This window comes from Poecilia formosa, unplaced genomic scaffold, assembly GCF_000485575.1.
Source record: "Poecilia formosa unplaced genomic scaffold, Poecilia_formosa-5.1.2 Scaffold4, whole genome shotgun sequence".
NCBI lineage: Eukaryota > Metazoa > Chordata > Actinopteri > Cyprinodontiformes > Poeciliidae > Poecilia > Poecilia formosa.
In genome coordinates this window covers 3,854,295-3,876,110 of record NW_006799943.1, presented here as the reverse complement: position 1 = coordinate 3,876,110, position 21,816 = coordinate 3,854,295, and the positions used below count along the sequence as shown (strand labels likewise).

At 37.8% G+C, this 21,816-nt stretch overlaps 1 protein-coding gene across 1 annotated transcript in view; it reads right to left on the bottom strand.

Moving 5' to 3' along the window:
- Positions 1 to 21,816, bottom strand: part of rab26 (RAB26, member RAS oncogene family) — a 93,332-nt gene that overhangs the window by 66,670 nt on the left and 4,846 nt on the right. The gene's annotated exons all lie outside the window — the stretch shown is intronic.

Sequence of the window (21,816 nt, the reverse complement as noted above, 5' to 3'; positions counted from 1 at the left end):
TCACACTCTCTATGTAAAGCCCCCCCGGAAAATGTCCCAGTTCAACGAATCTATATCTAGGGATGTGAGAATCCTTGTTAAATGACGTTTAACTAAAGTCCTACAGGGTTTAGAGTCCCAGTTGACGGCGTTTCAACTAAAAACCTAGAGGTTGGAGTCCTTGTCAAACGGAGTTTGTGACTAAAGTCCCAGAGGGTTAGAGCCCCAGTTAAATGACATTTAACTGAAGTCCTAAAAGGGGTGCTGGTTTTAATGTTTTTATCTTTTTTAATCAATGTCACATGCTGTTTTTATTTTAATTATGTAAAGCACTTTGAAATGCCTTGCTGCTGAAATGTGCTATACAAATAAAATTTGATTGATTGATTGATTGACTCGGGGGAAAGAGTGAAAAGAATCAATTGCAAAAAAAAATAAAAAATATGTAGACATTTGAATTAGTAAACAGGTTTGGTAGGAAGGAAGCAAAGCTAAAATATTGCTTTTCAAAGTAATATTTAAAAATGTTTTCAATTTTTAACAAAAAAACAAATTGCTTTGTTTTTAAACAAGTTTAAAAACAAAATGTGGAGGTTCTGTATGCTGACAGTGTTTTCTTCAGGGAAAGGCCTATTCCACTCCCCAGGGGTTGTTCATTTTTCACTATAAACTTCATCATATAAGAGGTGAATAGGTTTTAAATTACCAGCACTCCAGGTCCGGCTTCAGTCTTTCTACTTTGGTTTTTCCTAATAAATAATGGCTATTAAAAAAATAAAGAAAGAAAAAGTGAGATGAAAGGAATTATAGGTGATGGAGTTTTGTTTTTATTTTTATTGTTAATCACTTCAGTACAAGTCAGAATCTATCAGTTGTAGCTCTACTTCTGAATACCCCATGGGTGGTTTTCTAATTCTACACTATTTTCATTTGTCGTCTTTACAGCTACAGAAAGGTGCAGAAAACACTGGCTACCTTTCAGTAACGGTGGTAAAAACACATTTCACTGCTGATAACTCCAGACTCTAAATTTAAAATTAAACTGGTCACCACTGCGCTCCTTTATCTGTGGCGCACTAAGACTAATGCTGAAAGCTGGCACCAACAGCTCCTTGGTCAGTCTGAGTGAGTAAATCACCGAGGCAGCTCTGAAATGCATAGCAACAGGAACGCAGCACATTTTGGAATGGACTTTTTGAAAAGACTGACACATTTTTAGTATATTGGGCTGTGTATCCGCCCACACACTCCCACATAAATCCACACCAAAAGGACAGGCTATCAAACAGAGAGGATGGCATGTTTTACACAAGCAGAACATTTCAATTACACAAATATAGTAAAGAAAAAAAAAAAGATAACAAAAAGGACAAAATGATGCACAATGACAAACACCTACACACAAACGAGCATTAAGATTCAACAGCCGCCATAGGACAGCCACGCCAATCAACCCGCCGGTCTGACCAGAGTCTGCTCTGAATATATATGAACAATCAATCTGCAAGAAGTCCTTCAGCTGAGACAGGAAACGGAGACCTCAAGGTCTGCATTTAGAGAGGGAATCTTTAAAACTTCTTAGAAACTACAAGCATCACACAGAATAGAATCTGCAAACCAGATGCCACCAGAACCACGAGCCCATATGGTGCTGAAGTCATGGGAAGAAGGAAGTGCAGCCACTAGCTGTGTTCCCATTACAAATGTGTGCAAAACTGTGTTGATAATTCGCTAATGTCAGGAAAATAATTTTGCAATTGCAATGTTAAAATAAGAAATGTAATAAAAAATAATTTAAAAAAATCACACGCAAATAAGTTTGTTCATGCAATAATTTATTTAAAAAAAAAAACATAGCACAACAGATAAGCATATTCAAGGTTGAATTTTATTACCATCTGCAACAATCTGCTAAATTTTACATGACACTTTCATGTAAAAATTATGAATTTTGAAATGATTAACTCTGACCTGTGCTAATGCAATTTTAATCTGTAAAGAGTCAACCTGCAGGCAAGGGAGCTTGTTAAGCTTCCAAGTTCTCACACCAAGTAGCTCAGCCAGACATTTAAAGAAAGGAAGAAAGAAAACCCGTCAGCGAAGCAGATAAGAAACTTCAGGGACACAAACTTGGTTGTCAGCATTTGGCTTTCAGCTGCTGCTAATTTCCTTCACTGCATCTACATGATTCACTGCTGGAAAGTAAACAACAAAAAGCTTAAAACAACAAACACAGCTGGGCTTTAACAATGCCGGTGTCAACGGGGCTCCGTCCAATTAATGGGGACTTAATGAGAGTTAATAGTTCCAACTTGCTGGATCCTCAAGTTTTCAAAGTGTTGGTCTGAGAAAGACCGGTGTGCTCCAAAAACAAGACGATTACAAGAACTACTGTAGGCTGACACTGACAAATATATCTGTTACTCAATCCAACCGAGGAAGAAGAAATATAAAAAGTAATATCCTTTCACCAGCCTTGGGTCCAAATAACCCAACGTGGCATGAACATCTGCTTTGCCCTGCTGCTGTCTCTGTCTGCACAGAAACACAGCTAATGAAAGACCGTCTTCTCTGACTGGAGGGAACCAAAGTCAACATACGCATGGTTTAGTATGAACTGTAATCAACATAACGTGATCTGTTGATTAAGGATGGGGGAAAAAAACTGCTCTGGATGTCCAATTAGCCACTCAGCTGCATTTAAGTTGTTTTAGCATCTAAAACCTGGTAAATGTGGTGAAAATGGAAAACACAAGACGGTCAAGTTTAAATTACCTTGTTGTCAATTAAAGACTCTCCCACACTGTTATTTCACTTCAACTAGTCCGCTTTCACTATTAGGATTTTATATCTGACTGCGTGTGATTAATGTGTGTGGTTTGTGTCACAGTTCGGTAGTTTTTCATCCATTAATAAGCAATAAAACTAATATATTTCTCAAAGTACATAAATACCATTTTGTAATACCAGTATAAGAAAAGGTAATACTGGGAAATAACCAAAACATATCGTGCAAAAAAAAAACTGTCTAAACAAATAGCTCTCTGTCTAATTTTAAAAAGCATTTTTCTCATTAACTTTCTGAAAAAGTCAACTACCGACCTTGAGTATCAATGTTTTATTTCGTTTAGCTGTGACTACTTCATTAAAATGAAAACCCTGCAATATCAGCTTAGTAGTCTAAATAGACCTTAAATAAATAATAGAGGAAGCTGCAGCCCTTGCTGCAGTCAGACTCACTAATTAAAGTTAAGATTAGTTCTAGCCGGCTGCTAAGTCATAGTTACTATGTTTCTGCTTTGCACTGAGGGGAATTAAGAGTTGAAATAATTGATTATTCACATCATTAGATCACACTTTTGGGTGACTGATAATTGTATTTTTTATGTGTCATCCTCTTTAATGAAATCTGTTATGCTAATGTACAACATCTGGTAATAAGACCAGCTAATCCCAGATTTGTCATCCTCTGTGACTCTCTCTTTCACACCTCATCCAGTTCTATTTATGGTTTGTTTGTTTTGCTAGAAATGACTCTGCCTTCCTTCTAGAGTCTAAAAGCCCTCCCAATGCTGCTGCTTCTGAAGCCTGAGGACTGTAAACTAATCTTTAGGGTAGCCATTTTGATCTTTCTACCACGCAAACAAGCCTGTTCATTCGTCCGGTTAGATTCTTGTTCACGTCAGCTTTGACCTCTGGTTTCTGAACAACGACCATGCCTTCCAATTTGTATCCCCAAGTTTCCTTTCAAAGAAACTGCTGAAACGAGATTTTCCCCTTTATTTATTTCTTTACTCTTATCTACAGTTTTTCTATTCTTGTTATTTAATTCCCTGTGGGCTGGTACAGCTGCGTCTGATAGAAGAAGTCTGGCTTATGGACATAAAAGCTACAGATCCATGAAAGCGCTTACCCTCTCCGTCTTGGCCTTACTGTCAAAAGTCAACATAGATTTCAAACGAGGGGTAGTCGACCGAAGTCGGGCTCACATTTCCACCTAAAGCTGCTTTTTTCTATCCTGGGGGACAAACTTCTACTCTCACAACAGAGAATTTCTACTTGTACTGCAGTTTAACAGCTTGGTGTTTAAAACAAACCAGCACACCTTAAGGGACAAGTCCAAGAACGTAAGCTTACACCAGTATGAGCAATGATTATGATTATGTTTTACCAAAGTTATTCACGGTAACTGTAAGGATTTGAGTGGACATATTTTGACCTTGTGCAGTTTTCCCATACAGGCGGAGCGATTTGAGCATCGTCATTCATAATGTTTAGCCTCCATTCTCCAGCTGTTGGTGTGAGGCAGAGATGAGCTCCAGTCACATCAAACAGATGTATAGAACAGTTCAGGTCCCCCAGCAGGCTAGTTTAAAAAATATGGAGCACTTTGCCTTGTTTAGATTGCAAACCTCCCACTTTGGCTTGTGGGTTGATCCCATTTATCCTCCACTAAACAAATTTCCCTATGTTTAGCCAGAGGTGGGAGTTAATTTCCCCCCATGATTGCAGAGATACTATTTATGCTCAAGGTTACGCTGCAAGAACCTCACATTGATCAATGAATTGGAATGAAGCAGTTTATAATGGTGCAATTTTTAAATAAAAGCCTGAACACATCTTACGTAGATGTGCAAGGTTGCTGCCATTTTTTACCCCACAAGAGAGACTTCAGAAAAAATTCCTATTACGAGGCGAGGAGCATGCTAAACCCATCTAAACCATTCAATCCTTTCCCAGACATGATAGTATTATCCTAACAATGGGCTGGGAATCCTATTAGGTCACGTGGTGGTCTTATTTTAAATCTTACCAGGCTTAAAAACTCATGTTCAAGCCCATGCTTTATGTTACAATATTCAGAGGTGATACTGAGAGCAGATTTACAAAAGGTCAAAGCATTCTCTGATCAAATTGTCCAGCATCCTGTTGAAATGTCCTAAAGTAAAGACAGTGATTTACAGACAATGATTTACAAAGGTCAGACAGCTTTCCAAGGGGCTGTTTTTAAAGAATCTGAGCTTTGTTTGATGAACAAAATCTAAAGGGTGTTTTCACACCTGATAGTCCCGTAGACTCGGTTCGATTGGAGACAAAAATTGCAACATGTTTCATTTTCAGCTGGTACAGTTCTCTTTCACACTGCTCTGTGTCAAATGAATCAAAAACCTTTGAAAAACCTGTTCACCTCCTCGCCTGTGGTGGCGCTGCACCAAGAACCACTGAAGGAAAAGACATGAGCCCCTCTGAAGACAAAATGAGCGCAACTTCCTTCTTCAGGAAATGTAAACAAAACTCGAGTGGCGTCAGATTTTAGTGGCTGTTTTTTTCCTTTTGGCAAAAAAAAAAAAAAGCCATTTCTCCCGCTGGTGCTAGTCTAATGTGGTAGTTTTGGTTGAATTTCCCAGAATGCCCTACATTATAATCCACTTCTTGCTTTTAAAGCGGTCTCCAGTCCACTTGGCATTCACATATGTATTTGAACCGTCCCAGAGTTCACTTCAACCACATCAAGATGCAGGTTCACTTTTATGGTGCGCATCAGTTTGAGTGCGCATTCACACTTTCCCAAACGAACCAGACTGTCTAGGCAAACAAACTAGAGTTTGATTAAAGCAGATTAAGAAGAGCTAGTATGAATTCACCCTTAGTTTCATATCTTGGTAGATGTTCCCACTGTGGAGCTTTGACATTTCCAGATGTGGAGAAATATCTTTCTCCACATCTGGAAAAGATATGAGGTTGAAACTGAATTCATGAATTCCTTTTATTAAGACTAAAATACAGCTGGTCCGTTTGTGCATGCTATTCTTATGGCCTAATAGAGCAAAAAGCATCAAACAGCAGTTTGTAATTCCCTTTGTTAGCCTCTGCCTAAGCTACACCCTAAAGAGGGCCTTTAACCTTAGCTTTGAGGTTGTTTCCCAACATGTCATTTCCTTTAGCTTTGCGAACAAGCGGACTATGTGAATGCATGTATGTGAATACAAGCATGCAAATAGCTAGAAGAGAATAAAACAGAATTATTTATTCTCAACACAGACTTCTGCCAAAACCACCGCGAAGGATTTATTAAAATCCCTTTTTACGATCACCTTTTATCATTCTCAATATAGACTTCCACAAAATGTCATGACAAACCTTAAGTCGATATTCCTCATACATAACTTGAATGTATTTTGCCCATATTGATACTATGATCTCTGTGACTTTTCAAGAAGCTGCAGTATGGTCCGTTTCTTCCTGACATGTTTATATTGGGTCTTGCTGACCTGTAGCCAGCTAGTGAAAAAAGTCAATGCTAGCCTACTATTTACAATGTTTATTTTACGTTATTTATTCATGGCAAACTTAGCCCTTTTAAAAAGCTAATAACTGTGATTTTCCATCCACATTTGCCACTTCTGACAAATCATAGCTTTAAAAAACAATTCTCAGGGGAAGATAATCATTACTTACCTGACCAGCCATTAGTTTAAATAACATTGCTCCCTCATGATGTATGACTCATACCGTATGATGCATGTTGCTATAGATACAGAGCAGATTAGCTGTACGTTTGCAGAGCCTTTAGGAACGTTTGTTTTATTCGATTCAAAATAGCAACAGAGGGCAAACTATTTTCAGCAATATGTTAATCCGTTTATCAAAGCTTTGAGTTCTGCTCCTCAGATCAGATCTAACAGCCTAAGTTTTTGATTTTTTTAGCTGTGTCCCTGAGTCCCACTCACACAGCAGCTAGGAATATTTACAGTCTGATAATATCACTGTTCTTTTGCAAAGGTATTCACATTTTTTCCCCCACATGGCACCAGACAGGTCAGGGACATTGGCAGACCTAGAAAAGCTTGGCTTCCCACTTAAACTGACCATGGTAACTCTGGAAGAGCTGCTAAGATTCATACCTCAGGTGGAAGAATCAGGTGATAAGTTATTTTTAATTGCAATTCCCAAATGGGGCTCTTAAGGAAAAATGATGAAGCTAAATTTAGCTCAATCCTGGAGGAATGCCATTCTTACCTTCCAACAGGACAACAACCCAATGGTTTACATCAAAACATATCCAAATGTTAAACCTAATTTCAATTTTAAATTGGTGGCAAAACTTAGAAGCAGGAGTCCAAAGACACTCTATGCAATTTTACAGAATGACCGGATAGAAAGTCAATCCGTTGGACTTGCATAAAAGACTTGCAGGTGGACTTGCAGAAATTGTCTGCCTACTGGTTTGAGCATGTGATGTATAATTGTGTTAATAATTTTCAATTATAACCCACAAAGAAAGATTCAAAGTCTGGGAAGTCAGTCATTTTTTATTCATTTTAAATCAGCACCAGTGTTCAGTGTCATTAATTCATGGAAAAATGCATAATTACATTCACACCAGTCCTACAGATGTACAGAAGAGTTTTTTTCTGTAAAATATTGATTCTGAAACATGAAACAAATGTATTGCCATAATAAACATTAAATAACAAAATCTGTGATGCAAAGATTACTCAGAACTAGATTCCATCTTCCAAATATATCAGTCATCTCCACAAATATCTGTAGTTTATCCAATGAAACACCATAAGAGACAATAATCTTGGATAAATCATTAAGCAAACTGAAATGGTTTCAATGAAGGTAACAATGCTAACCAGGAAGATCATACCATATTCCAGTGAAACATCTCACTGTAATCCCAGAAACCTGGGTGTTACTGTAGAGAGAATATATTTCTACTACAGAATCTGGTGACCAAAAAACACAATATCCTTTTATCGTTGAATCTTTTGACGCACTTATATACGCCATTACCTCTACCACCAGAATCATATTCGAAACCAGTTTATAATCTAATTTAATTTTATGCAGTAATGAGGATCAGTTAAGGGATAGCATCGTGATGATCCTCATCTATGTGTTCATCACCATCTTTGTGATAAACCAACTATTGGGTAATGTATTCATTTGTTTTCAATGCGGTGGGGGGAAAAAATTAATCTGGAACTTAGCTCAAATCCTCAGCACATTAAAATGAGATATGCTACACTGCTGTGTTTGGTCCCGCTTATGTGAATCCAGGATTTCCAAGCATCACCGGTATCTGATTAATGTTGATTTACTGCAGCAGGGACGTACAGGCGGAGAGGAGACGACATTATTTCCATGAAGGACACTGAAGAAACATTAACTAATCATCTAGGTATCATCATGCCCTTCAGATAATGAGAATTAAACATGAGGCAGTTGATTCTTGATTGTTTTCCAATGGGCTACAACATATAACTCACAACCATCATACATTTATCATGATTGTTCTAAATAGCAATTGTTAACGATGCAGAAGAATCATCTGAGATGGAAATTTGCCGGCGGCTGCTGCTTCTTGTTTCTATTTCTGTTTAAAAGCCGGGCTCTGAATATGCATATCTGGTCGGTTTTGCGCTGATTGTGGCCACAGATTTTTCCAGCAGTCATTCAAAGTTTTCAGCTTTCATCTCCTGAATGGCCAATCTGTATTACTTATATTTAAATACGTTATTGGCACACAGGTAGAGAAGGATCTCGGAGACTGTTTAGCCAATCAGGATGCAGAACACAATGCACTGTGAAAAAAACTGCACAAAAAAATCCGCGAAGCAGCGAGACCGTGAAAGGTGAACCGTGTTATAGTGAGGGATGACTGTACACCGAAAGCTACAGAATTTGGTAAAAACTGAGCTTTACTGAAGTAATTAAAGACACAAGTTCAAATCCATGCTGAGGGTGGAGCTCCTTCAATCAGTGCTCCTCTGCAGCACTGATTGGCTAAGCAATGTAACATGATCCTCTGCAGCAAGTGATGGCAAAGCGGGACGTCATCACAACTTTACACAAGTGTGTCTTTACCTCCGTGGCAGAGCCCCCCCCGAGGCGATGATACGTGAAGTGTAAGAATCGCTACATGTACCTCGTTATGTGCGAGAGGTGAAGGAGCGTGAGGCGCGCTGAAGCGTCGCCCCCTCCAGACAGGGTTTTGGCGCCCCCTCTGGTGCTGCAGCCCTATGCGTTGCATACGCTGCATACCCACTTTTTGCGCCTCTGCATCGAACCCCTGGGGTTCGATCGAACCCAGGTTAAGAACCACTGCGTTATGCATTGTTGCAGCAAGCAGCATGAGCCACATATCTAAGAAAAAATTCAGAGTTCCCTCCTCTGTACTGGAGGTTTGGAATTGGATATTTTTACAATCTTCATGTCTCTGGTAAAGCACAGAACCACCACTGGATGGCAGTAGGCCTGTCTCAATAATGCATTTTGCTGGATGATAAATTGTCCCAGAAGTTACTGTGACAAATAATACTGTTGTCTTGAGATAATTTGAGTAATATAATGCTAAAGGCACAATAATGCAAGAGCACATTCTCAACGATCAATAAACTCTAAATCCTAACACTAAACTCTAAATCAACACTGGAACTGGGAGACATTTAAATATCCAAAATAAATGAAAAAAGAGAACAAACAACAAGATGAATAATCAAGTCTAAATAAAATTGCCCTTCAAGAAAGGCCTAGTTGACCTCAGTACACCAGACTGAAGACTTTTATCATCCTGTTTTTGGTGGAAAGCGAGAAAAGAGAGAAACAATAAATCATGTAAAAACTCTTCCCCCCCAAACACCTCAGGCGATCTTCTCACTTTTTTGTAAAATTGAGTAAATTATTTTGAATTTGGCAGCTCCCAGCAATCCGAATATAAAAAGAAAAAAAAAAACAAAAAGTGTTGATGAAAACACAGTTACTATTTCACATTAGTGACACAAAAATCTGAAAAAAGATGTAAATCAAAAGCAGCAAGAAAAACCTGGTGTCTATGCCCAGCCTTGGCTTTCTGCATGAAGCTGGCATGTTCTCCTGGTGATGGATGGGATTTCTCTGTGGGCTTCAGCCTCCTTTCACAGTCCAAAAAAAAAACAACTAAACCATGGTTTGGTTGATTAGCTTAATTAATGAGCTGTGTGTGAATTGTTGACATGCCTCATAGTTAATTAACTGTTATTTAAAAACTGTGTTGTAACAATAAGAGTGATGGATTGCATACATGTACCGTTTATTTTAATGTTTTAAGCCAAAACCAACAAAAAAAGTAGAACATTTTAACTGAAACAAAATGTAGATATCACCCACAGTGGCACAAGAAAGTGATGGCAAGTATTACAAAAACTATGAATCTGATTTGAATGCATAGAGCTAGCTGGATTCACAAGCACACAACAATTATATAATAACCTATAACCCATAGAGTGATTTGACAATAAAAAAAGAACTTAAGAAAAACATGATTAGCTCAGATCCTCTAAGGCGGTGAAAGACAAGCAGCTGCAACATCATTATCCTTCATCTCCAACAATGGATAAAGCTAAATTAAATGATTGATGGCATCTTTTTGTACATTTGAATACTTCTGAAATAATCTAATCTATACCTTTGAAAATGTCCCCGTGTAAAAAGCATGAAATTATCTACAACATTCAGCTTTTAAAAGCCAATTATGTGATGTTTGGTAGCCAGAATCCTGTCCTGCATGTCTTAAATATAAGACTATAAGAAGATTTCCTGGCTGAGGCGGCTGAACTGACTTCTCACTTCATCTCATGGTTAAAAGAAAGTCAGACAGTCTGTGAATTTAACATGGATTTGAACCTAGACTGTAGATTCCGTTGAATTAGTGTGAAATGTGTGCTTGGAGTTAAAATATGGTGAATGTACGCGTTTCCTATGCAGCCTGGGATTTCTTTGCTTTTGCATTACAGATGGCTGATTGTTTTAAATTAACTTAAACTATTTTGTTATAAATAAAAAGTTTTAATCAAAGCCAGACCAAAATAGAAATAATTATTTAAAAAAATAGCAGCAAAATATCCCAGAATTTTTCTGATAATATTTTGCTAAAAATATTTCCTTGGAACAAACTGCTCAAAGTGAATGGGCACCCTGTGTGAAGTTGCAGTCATGTGAAAAATAAAGAAGAGGCGGCGCTCCATATGGAGGGAGCAGAAGTTTTAGCAGCTGTGTTGTGATTTCTCACAACTGCGATAAATAAATCAGAGACGAGTCTTTTCCTCACACCGCGAGTGATGAAGCAGTTTGCTAACAAACGGCTCTTTCCAGCCAACTAAAAATTCATTCACTTGCGTTCACCCACATAAAATAATTCATCAGATAAACACATTTAACATCCTGTGTGAGCGGCAGCGAACTGAATGATTCAGCATTGTGTTTTAAGGGAGACCTGCTCCTTTGATTTAACTTGACCTCCTTCCTACAACATTTCTAATTATAAATGATGGAGTGACTAAAATCAAGTGTGAAATGCCGTCCCTCAGACTATGTGCAGATTTGTCAATAGAAAGGTTAAGTCCTTCAAACAAAAGTAGAAGTGGCTTGATTACTCCCAGCTAGTGGAGTATGTGGAAACTTTTATGGACATTTATATATTTTTGCAAGTGGTCGATAAGTGGAAAAATCTTTACATACAGATGGCTAAAGTGGAAAGAAAATTTCTGTTCTGCAAAACATCTGTTGAAGAAAGGGTGTGGGTTTTGAAGCTTCAGACATCACCATCTGGAGACGCACCCTTATTTATTTTTTAAAGATATTTACATGCACAGAATAAAAAGACATACATGCCTCTGTCCAATGAAAAAGTTAGACCAAAATGAAGTTTTAGGTCAGAATTACCAAAATTATTTCTATTTGCTAAATGCCAGAAAACATAGAGACAGCAATTTTTAAAGATTTTTTTTTTTCTTCGAATTCATAAGTTTTCATGCATTTGCCAGAGTCAGGGATAACTGTCCTTTGACGTGTGACGTGGGTTAAACCTAAACTGATTTAAACTTCTTTTTTTTTGAGACCAGATTTCAAATTTTGTTGAAAATTTCAACATTTCCAATCAAATCCCAACGACAACGCCAGAAACATGCGTTATGTTTTCATGAGTGGTTCAGATACAATCAACCATTCCCGTTCTGCTGCGAGCAGAAAATAATTTGTTTCTCACTGGAAGAAATCAATTCTCCATGTGAAGCCTTGCGTGGGGAGCAGATCAACACTTTAACCTCGTCTCGCTCCGGTGGAGCCGTTCAGCAGCCTTCACTGAACCACTCTGATTGACTTGGACGGCTTCCAGCTCTCAGAGAACACAAGTCAGCTGTGAGTGTGAGGTAAAGCTTTTTCATCATCCAGCGTGGCAAGAATCAAAACGGTGCGTGACAGACCCATCTGAAAATCTGCCACCGTGTCCAGATGTTGTCACGGTTACTCAGCGGGTATGGCGATGTCCAAACAGCCGACATCTCCACCTCAGGCAAACCTGAGGCAAAACAAGCCCGAGAGCCATCTGCCTCGCTAAACGGGCAGAATTTGATAGAAGCAGTCACCACACAGTTGCTATGTTGTCATGGTTACTCGTCCATAACAACGGTCTCCTGGGAGTACAACAAGTACTTGAGGAGTCATGTGATGCAAAAAGGAAAAAGGTAAAATGGAGCAGACGAGCAGGCTGGACTGTGTGTGTGTGTGTGTGTGTGTGTTTGTTTATGACAGGTTTGCAGGAGTAGACCGACTTCAGCCCCGTCACACACCAGGAATAAATGAATTGGGTACAAAACAGAGACTACAACAACGCAGGGTAGCTTAGAAAGAAGCTGGGATCATTTGTCTTCACTTTTCCCCATGACAGTAGTAAAATCAGCTTCAGGTTTTTCTTGGTAACGCAGCAAACATCACAGACTCAGTTGGTATTGGTAGGTTCTGTTTGGACTTGAAAGTCGGGAGATGAATTACCCTAATAAAATGTTGTATTTTGAACCCACGCACATTTCAAAGAAAATCTGTGATCTCTGCAACACTTTTCATTTCACCATAGGAACGGTGTGTTTACGGTGATGGGCTGCAGACTTTTTGTTTTGAATGCAAATCAATACGCTCCATTTTGTCTCACCTGGATAGATCACCTTTTTGCGATCTTCAAAGTATCTTCAAAATATTAGATAATCTTGACAACTTCTTTTTCAAGTCGACTTTTTAACTAATTTTCTTTAACATCTCAGCTCCCCACACAACAGTTGGATTTGTACTAAGAAAATTATGCTGATGTGGACTATATTTACTTAATCTATTTAGGAGCATTAGAGTAAATGGGGTGGTGTGATACTGAAAGAAATTTAAATTGCCGGGGGGTTTTTTTAACCCTGCAATTTTTAACCCTGTGAAAAAAAACCACAGGAATTATAAACAGATGACCTGAAGTTATGCTCATCTTGTTGACAGTTAACCTGCATTTTTTAGTGAATCTTTCAAGTATTGTTTTTCTTTATCTGTTTTTGAAAATTATTCTTATTAGGGCAGCAAGAGATTAGAAAATCTTTAATTATGATAGATGTTGTGATTACAAATTCAGTTGTCATACATGCCTACTTTCTTCTTTCCTCCTCATCTGTGTTTCCGTCACTGTGTGACATTCAGCATACTGGGCATCATTTATAATCTCCAGTGTGAACATCTGTTGCCATAAGACTCTCTGGCTGAATGTTATGTTAGCATGAAAAACGCAGGTTCAAAACACATTGAATACTTTTGCCAACAAATATTCTGCTCCAAACTATCCTTTGTACACACGATATTGTAATGGTGATACATTCGCAGTAGATTGTGAATCCCTAAAAACAGAGGTGAGTACATGTGAACCCTATACTTTTCAGATTACTTTAAAAAAATGTTTTTTCTTCCAATTCACAATGATGCACCCTTTTGTGCTTGTGCTCAACATCCCAATAAAATGGTTTCAGCCTGACAAAATGCAAGATTAAGGTGCATGAATACTTTTGGAAGGCGATGTGCTCCTCAGTATGCCAGTAAACAACAGTCTAATTTACTCATTTAATTGCAGAGATCACAGTCAGGAGATCCAGCATGTTCCTCTGTTTCTGTTCTACCGCCAGCTCTCAAATGAACACGTTTCCCATGAACATGCTGCCTTACGCTCTTAGGAAAGACAGCTTACTGTAATCTCATGCTTAATGTTCCCAGCAACATTTCACTCTGAAAACAGCTGCTGAGTAACCACTAGAGACGGAAGCCAAACTGCTTCAGAAGCTAAAGATGATGAGAACAAGAAGAGAAGGAATTCACAGCCTCCATTATCTAAAACTGTACAAAATGTACAGTTTTTGGGTGAATTTTCAAAGCATTTGATCTGATCTCTATTAGGAGCCCTCTGTTAAAAATAAATAGGAAAAAAAACACCACAGAAAATAATGTAACCTTATATATTCCAATAGAAATGATAAGGTGTACTATGACAGCTACAATAATTTATTATATGTTGACAGAAACTGTTGTCCAGTTTTTTGGACGATGATTGGATACTTTAAGTTAAACTCTGCTTCATTGTGAACATTTTGAACGTCAAGTCTATTTCTGTTAATTATGATTTCCTGCTTACAGCTGATGAAAACATGACATTTAAGACTTGAGTATTAAATGTGGGCTTAGTGAAAAAGGTTATTTTCAAAAGAATACTTCTAATGTGACAAAATATAATGCTTATTGATCATTTCATAACCCATGATGTTTTTATGAGTAAAGCACTTTGATCTACCTTGTTACTAAAATGTCCCTTACCAATAAATTTGACTTGATCTGAGAGATGACCCTCAGGGGAACACATGTTCTAATTTACAGCATGACGAGACAAATGCAGAAAAGTGACGACTTTATGAACAATTAAGTCAAGACCGTCTTTGTGGCCTCCCCAGAAATATGACAAACTAAAATATAGCATCTGCAGTAAGCCCAGTCTGTTCTTTCACAGCAAAAGAGGAAGCACTGAATAATTGGATAATGGCTCCATTTGAGCTGAAAAGCTGCAACTATTCTTGAGCTAAAACCAACAATAGAACTAAACCTGTTGGAGAAAGACAGAGGGGGGAGAGAAAAGTTTTATAATGAGAGCCTATGACTCACAGAGCAATGTGGAGCTTGTGAAGGTTTCCACGTTAATCAGCAGCTTCCTGCTCATTTGACATATAACCCATCTATTGGCAGTACGAGGATCTGTCATAGCAAAATGAAAGCAGACAATTTTTTAAAATTAAAGCTGGCACCTCAGCGCAACCCAAAATGCAAAGCTGGTGATGGCTTCACTGTGGAAGAGCCTAAAAGGTTTTACTGACATGATCTAGGAGTTGTTGGAGCCACAAGCAGATGGATGATTCTCAATCATCCTGAGCAAAGACGAGTCTAGATGTCAGCATGAAAAGCTAAAAAACGATGGAACATTCTGCCTCAGAACGACTTCATGGAAAGATTTTCAAAAACCTTAGAGGAGAGTAACTCACATAAAACCACACTGAAATATTCCTGTAAGGTTATGATGGAGTTCTATAGTTACAGCTTAAAATATCGAGGAGGAGCTCATCTGCAACTGTTTTAGAGCAAAAAAACAAAAATACAAAAAACAGATTAGTTAACAAAAGTAAAAATAAGATCATCAAGGTTCAGTTTATTCGCTCTCCATTCTTTCTGTATTGAGAAAGATCAATACAAAAAGATTTTACTGCCAATAAATGCCCATTAACAAAACCATTGAAACAATGTAACAAGCTACATTTATTTTTTTTTTACAATGCATCTGAAAACCTAATTGTATAAACTGAAACAATGTTCCCAATCAGACTGTAAATGCAGGCTTTGAAAGAAAACCTGCATGTATTTGATTATTTAATCAAGAAATTAATCAAAAAATTACTCAACTGCCATATTATTTATTAGTTCCAGCATTATGTAGCACAGATAACTGACAGGGTTCGTTAAGGACAAAGTAATTGTGCTAATTAATTGCCGGTTTGGTTCATCACTTCCTTAAAACCAAATCAGACACAAAAACACAGCATAGACCAGAACAAGCATCAGCAGGCTGCAAGCTTCAGGTCACTGCTTGACTAAAAGATACAGCAACGATGAAGAAGAGCAAAAGAAAGGCTCTTAGTTTTGGCAGCAGTCCAGGCCATCAGTGTGCAGGAGTTGGAGTAGGAAGAATTAAGCTGATTTTCCTGGAAGAATCCAAAGAAACAGAGTTCAGTGATCAGAAGCTGTTGCATTAAAGCAGCAGTAGCGTCACCTTGAAGAGGTTATGGATGAAACCAGACAGTCACGCAATGCAATGAACAGAAGAAATGTCACTTTAAAGACTTTTTTTTTATGTTTGCTGATCAACTCTTTCTTTTCTGTTGAGAATTTAAATGTCTTGAGTGTCATAATTAAGTAATCTGTGATGAATCGTCAAAAAACTGGTTTCTCTGTATCCCATGTAAGCTGACGAGTTAAAAAAGTTCAAGATAAAGTTTTTAGTACACTCCATTTTAGACCGTTTCTCCATATCCAACCACTTTCCAATTAAAGAAAAAAAAAAATATATATATCAAACCATGTCTCTACTGCTATACACAAGAGCATTTTAGTTGTAAATTGGTATGTTCACACCATGGTTTATGGAGTGAACAAGTTGTAACTCTTGATTGTTGTTTTGTTTTGATGTTTTATTTGTTTAAGTGTACAACACATTGGCCAATTGTGTTTTTAAGTGCTTTTAAATAAAACTGTATTCATTATATTGTTCTTATAAAGAAAAAGACAGGAGTGGATTAGAGGATATTTCAACTTTTTAAGTTGAAAAGAAGCAAAAAAAAAACAAAACAAAACAAAACAAAACACTTACACTTGTACATGCAACAAAGATATAACTATTCAACCATTTAGCTGTTATAACCGAACTAAGCAAAAAGGTCAAAGTAACAACTGTTTGTGTATGAAGGAGCAGCACACAAGTTTATGTAATGTTTCTCTGAGCCAGGTACTGATTCTGCTGGAGTTTCCTTCCTGTTAAAGGAGAGGTTTTCCTCTCCACTGTCACCACACGCATGCTCACTAAGAGGGATTGTTAGAATGTATGTATAATTGAACTCAAATGACTTTTTGTGGTAAAAGTGCCTCGAGATGACAGAACTCTAAAAAGACAAAAAAAAGTTTATGGAAATAAGGGGCGGAAAAAATTAGACGCACATATTTATATGCAAGCCTCAGAGGTGAAGGGGTGTTAGTAAAAATAAAACTTCTTCCAGTGTGGAAACGGATGAAACTCATCAGCAATTCTAACTGAGGCCTCGCTGGGAAAGACAGAAAACAATAGGGAGTGAGGGCAGCGTTTGACGTTTGATGTCTGGTGCGTCATCTCTTTCTGTCAGGAAAAATATAAACAGCACATAAAGTTGGCGCAAGTCCACCCTCTTTTCCAGAAAAACTTTCCCTCTGCTTCTCGGTTTCTGACACCTTCACGTCATTATTGCAAAGGTCACTGGAGCACATCCCTGACGGTACTGGAAAGTGCTGCTTTTTAACTCCAACTCCTGCATTAACTGCATATATTAACTAAAGAGCAGTACTTTACTACACTTCAGTGCCTGATGGGCACAAAGACTGGAATACATCTCCAAAAGATGATTAAAGTAGCTCTTTATTTCCTTCTAGATAAAACATTGTACTTTTGGAATTTACATGAAATTATATATATACAGAGTTTCATTTAGCCTGAACTGCCCTCTCACACCTAGTTGAGCAACATCTCATTTGAAATTTATATTAGTGCTGAGACCCCATTAAAAATTCTATTTGAGTTAATTACAGGGTCTGTAATTAATTAATTTAAAGACTGTATGTTGACAAAATAAGCAACATTTTCAATTCCAAAAGCCCTTTTTGTTGCTACATTATTGAATTAATAGACATATGAGTTCAATAACAAATATTGATTGTTTTTCTAACTGTTACATAGGTTATTAAACCATCAGAATGCAAAGTGCTTATACCTATTCAGTTTTAAAAAAAAAAGCTATATTAGTCTATTTAAACTAACTGCCTGCCTTGTTAAACTACAATTTAAATGTGTGTAACAAAACTTTTTTGTGTTCAGTTCCACTTGCCACAGCAAACACTGATCACTGCAAAACTCTTAGAATATACAAATCACTGAAATTGAACACATCAAAAGAATAAAGTAGGGATGCAACGATCCATTTTTTTTCACTTCTGGTACCGATATCTGAGGTTTAGTATTGACCAATACTAATCCGGTACAAAAAAGCAGAGCTGAATTGACTTAAAACATTTCTCTTTTTTTAAGCACATACATAAAAGTACTAAATTACAAATTTATTTGATAGCTCTACACCAAGAATTATACAAATAATAATAAGATAAATAATAAAGCATGACGTCGCTCCGAGCACAAAGCATAAAAATTAGACTAGAGCAGTTTCAAAAATCGGACCGGCCATGAACACATCACCCTGTGACAGATTGATACGACTCCAACTCTCTCACACCACACAACGTTGGGAGACTTGTTGCTTCAGCAGGGTTGCATCAGAAACATCCAGCAGAGCTGTCATGGTGAATATGAGCAGACAGCAAGGTGTGTGTTTTAATGTGATAATTATTAAAGTTGAATGATGGAAAGAGGGAGAAGCAGCAGCCATGGCTGGTGACAGAAGACACAGATCAGATGTTATTTACAGCAGCAGGCACACTGGATGACTTTACCAGAAAGATGTTTGATGCAGTCTGGAGTCTGCTGTACTCAACTGTGATTGCCAATAATCACACTGTGTTGCCATCATTGACATGTCTGAACAACAGGAAAGAGAGTCTGTAAACATGGCGCCCATGGAAGAGTTTCAACATATATATATATATTTTTTTAATTAATGAAATTATCATTTCAAGACTACACTTACTTACTTACTTGGTTCATCTAAAATATGAAGAAAAAAAAACAGAAATTGAAAAAATATTTTCTGGAGAAGGATTTGGAATTGGCTAAAACCTGAATCTGCATTTCAAGCTTCTCAAGGTTAAAGTCTGGTGTCACAGATTTTAGCTGAATGTAAAAATTTGAAAAACAAATCAACTTTGGGAGCTATAGACACTGGTTGGGTTCAGGTTGAAGCTATCACAGTTATTTAGTTGAGTGGTTCCAGTTACATTTCAGATGTTCTGTATTTTTACTTATTGCCATTAATACCAATAAACTATATTATGACAATGCAATGATCTGGAAACACACAGGATGGCTCAGGAAAGATTTAGAGCAGTCATAATGGAAGAACTATTTAAATGTTCAGTGTGATTTTAAAGTCAAAACAAAGTAGCTTTAAAAACCGCATTCAATCTGTCACATATTGGAGAAAAAGTCCTTACAAAACACATCACACACTATAATTACTTCGTCTAGATGTATGAACGTGGGCCTGACAAGAATTAGAAGGCTCTTTGAATAAAGCAGCTCTGGCAGTACTTTCCTTGAACATTCAGTCTGCTGATAATGAGTGAAACCAGCCGCAAAGTGATGGAAACTTTAAAGGTTTTGGGTGAATAAAACGCCAACGTCTCCACTGACGGCTGATGATGAGCATTAGTGTCGTGGATGAAATATGAATACCTCTCATGTAAGTGGTTATGGACACATTGCAGCATGACGTCACTGGCTCTAGATCCTGCCACTGGCCCCCCAGCTCTTTGCTGGATGACAAAAAAAGCTGCTCACTGACGATGACAGCCATTGGTTTTAGCTGTCAAGTTCTCAACCCAACGAGTTAAATCTTAAATGTACGCCTGATATGAAAAAGAAAAAGGGACACAGTGCTTTGCAACTAATTATCAGCACTACGACAACTAGATAATCGGATCAGGAAAAAGTTTCAATTAAAAAATAATTAGTGAGGAAGAAGGAAGTAGGTCAGTTATGCTAGCTTGACTTTGACAACCTTAACATGTAAAGTGCTGCAGAATTTGGCATTCCAGTTCAGATAAAACAATAAAAAGGCGACCCAAACACCAAGTCTCTGGCAGATCATCAGTACAGCAGGTGTTTAAATTAGGTGGCAGCTAATCTACCACTATGGCAGATTAGCCAAAAGCATGCAGTAACTTATCTACCACAGCGATCAATTATTAATAATTGCAAGATAAACATCAGGCCTGTAACAGACTGAACGTTCTGTTCTTTGTGTGAGAAATGTTTGCATGTTTTTTGGTGTTGAAAAAAACAGGCTGCATAGTTTTTAACAAAGTCACCAGAGGCACCAGACCCTCTAACTCAACACATTTTGTTTTCTGATACAGCATCCCCTACTGCCACACCCTTTAATTAGGTTGGAGGATTTGGAGAAAGGAACCTTTGACCTTTCCTCTTTGCATAATATCTGCCACTGGGCTGTTATGCAGTGACCTGCTTTTAGGGCACAGCTTCAAAATCTTCTATATTTTTTTGCTAGTCAACAGGAAATCTCAGTCAGGACTAACTGTTCTACCCGAAGCATTTCCCTCCGTTACCTGAGGGTCACCGTGTGCGAAAGCAAACTCCATTTTTGTTCAGCTAAACTCGTTGGGCAGAGAGAACTGGTATGCAGCCGTAGCAACGGCGGCTGACTCGGTTACAGCGAGTGAGTGGGAGTGTAGTGACTCCAACAAAAAAAAAAAAAAACTAAGAATCAAAGAAGTTTCAAATACAGCAGATGAAAAAGGATATATTTAGAGGAGTTTGGATCTAAAATAGGAAGCAATCAATGTTGTGAACAAAAACACAAAACTACACTTAGGTAATCAGTCTCCCTGACATATTGAGACAAAACAATGTTCTACTGAAATACTGCTATAAGATAAAGTTAATAGAGACGCCAGAACCTTACCTTTAGTTGTGATTAACCAAACTAGTGTGTATACGTGTCAATTATTACATATCCTGAAGCAATCTGCTGCTCTGCTCAATCCCACCTTTCAGTTCTGTGTTTATTGACCTGATTTGAGCATCTTTCTACTCCATTTGTTCCCCTACAAGCAGCTCTGCTTGACAGCGTCAGTGAATCAGGGCTCAGAAACCTCCTGGGTGGTGGTGGTGGTGGTGGGGTGGGTTTCGCTAAAGCAGATTCTGTGGGCATCCTGCTTCAGGGAGCAGCAAGGCAGAAAAAGACAGAGACCGGTCACCTCTCCTAGTCCTCAGCAGCCACAATTAATGGGTGACTATGTTTTTTTATTGCCGTAGTGGCACCTCTCTGTAATTGTCCCACAAGGCACTGTAGACAGTACTTTGGTTTGCCACCAGCAGTAAAACAAATAACAATCCATTCACCCATCAATATACAGAGTCTTTTTAAACTATTGTTGATATGTTTGCTTCATTCAGGTCAAACGTGTTTGGTGTGGAAAATATCTGGTTCAAGGGAAAACTACTAATGAGGTTAGGAAAAGGGATTCTAGATTTAAGGCTACGTTCTTTCCTGAAGGAAGGTAATTATTGTGGAAAATAGTTCTGATGATGTCATTATAATATTCATCTGAGACACCTTAGAGGAAAGGGAATCTCAGTCATAATACAGATTAAATATTTAACAGAGGGATTCATGAAGCAGAAGTCATATGCTTTGATGTTCATATTCTGTCTTGTTCAAGTTCTTATTTTCATGTGACTGCCATGTTATTTCTACAGCCACAACAAAAATGGAAAATCAGATCAATCCAAGCTTTTATTTTTATATTTAAAGAGACAGTATTGTGTGTTTTCCAGAGATGTAGTGCCACTTTGTAAAATAATCAACTATTTTACAAACTTAACTTTGGTTGTTGTAAAAGGGCTACAGAGAGAAATTTCACTTCCTAATTTAATGCCTTGAAATTAGGCCTCTGTCTCTTTAAAAACTCCTCCTCTTTCTGAAGCTCCGCCTTCTGGCCGTGGCAGAGTTCAAATCT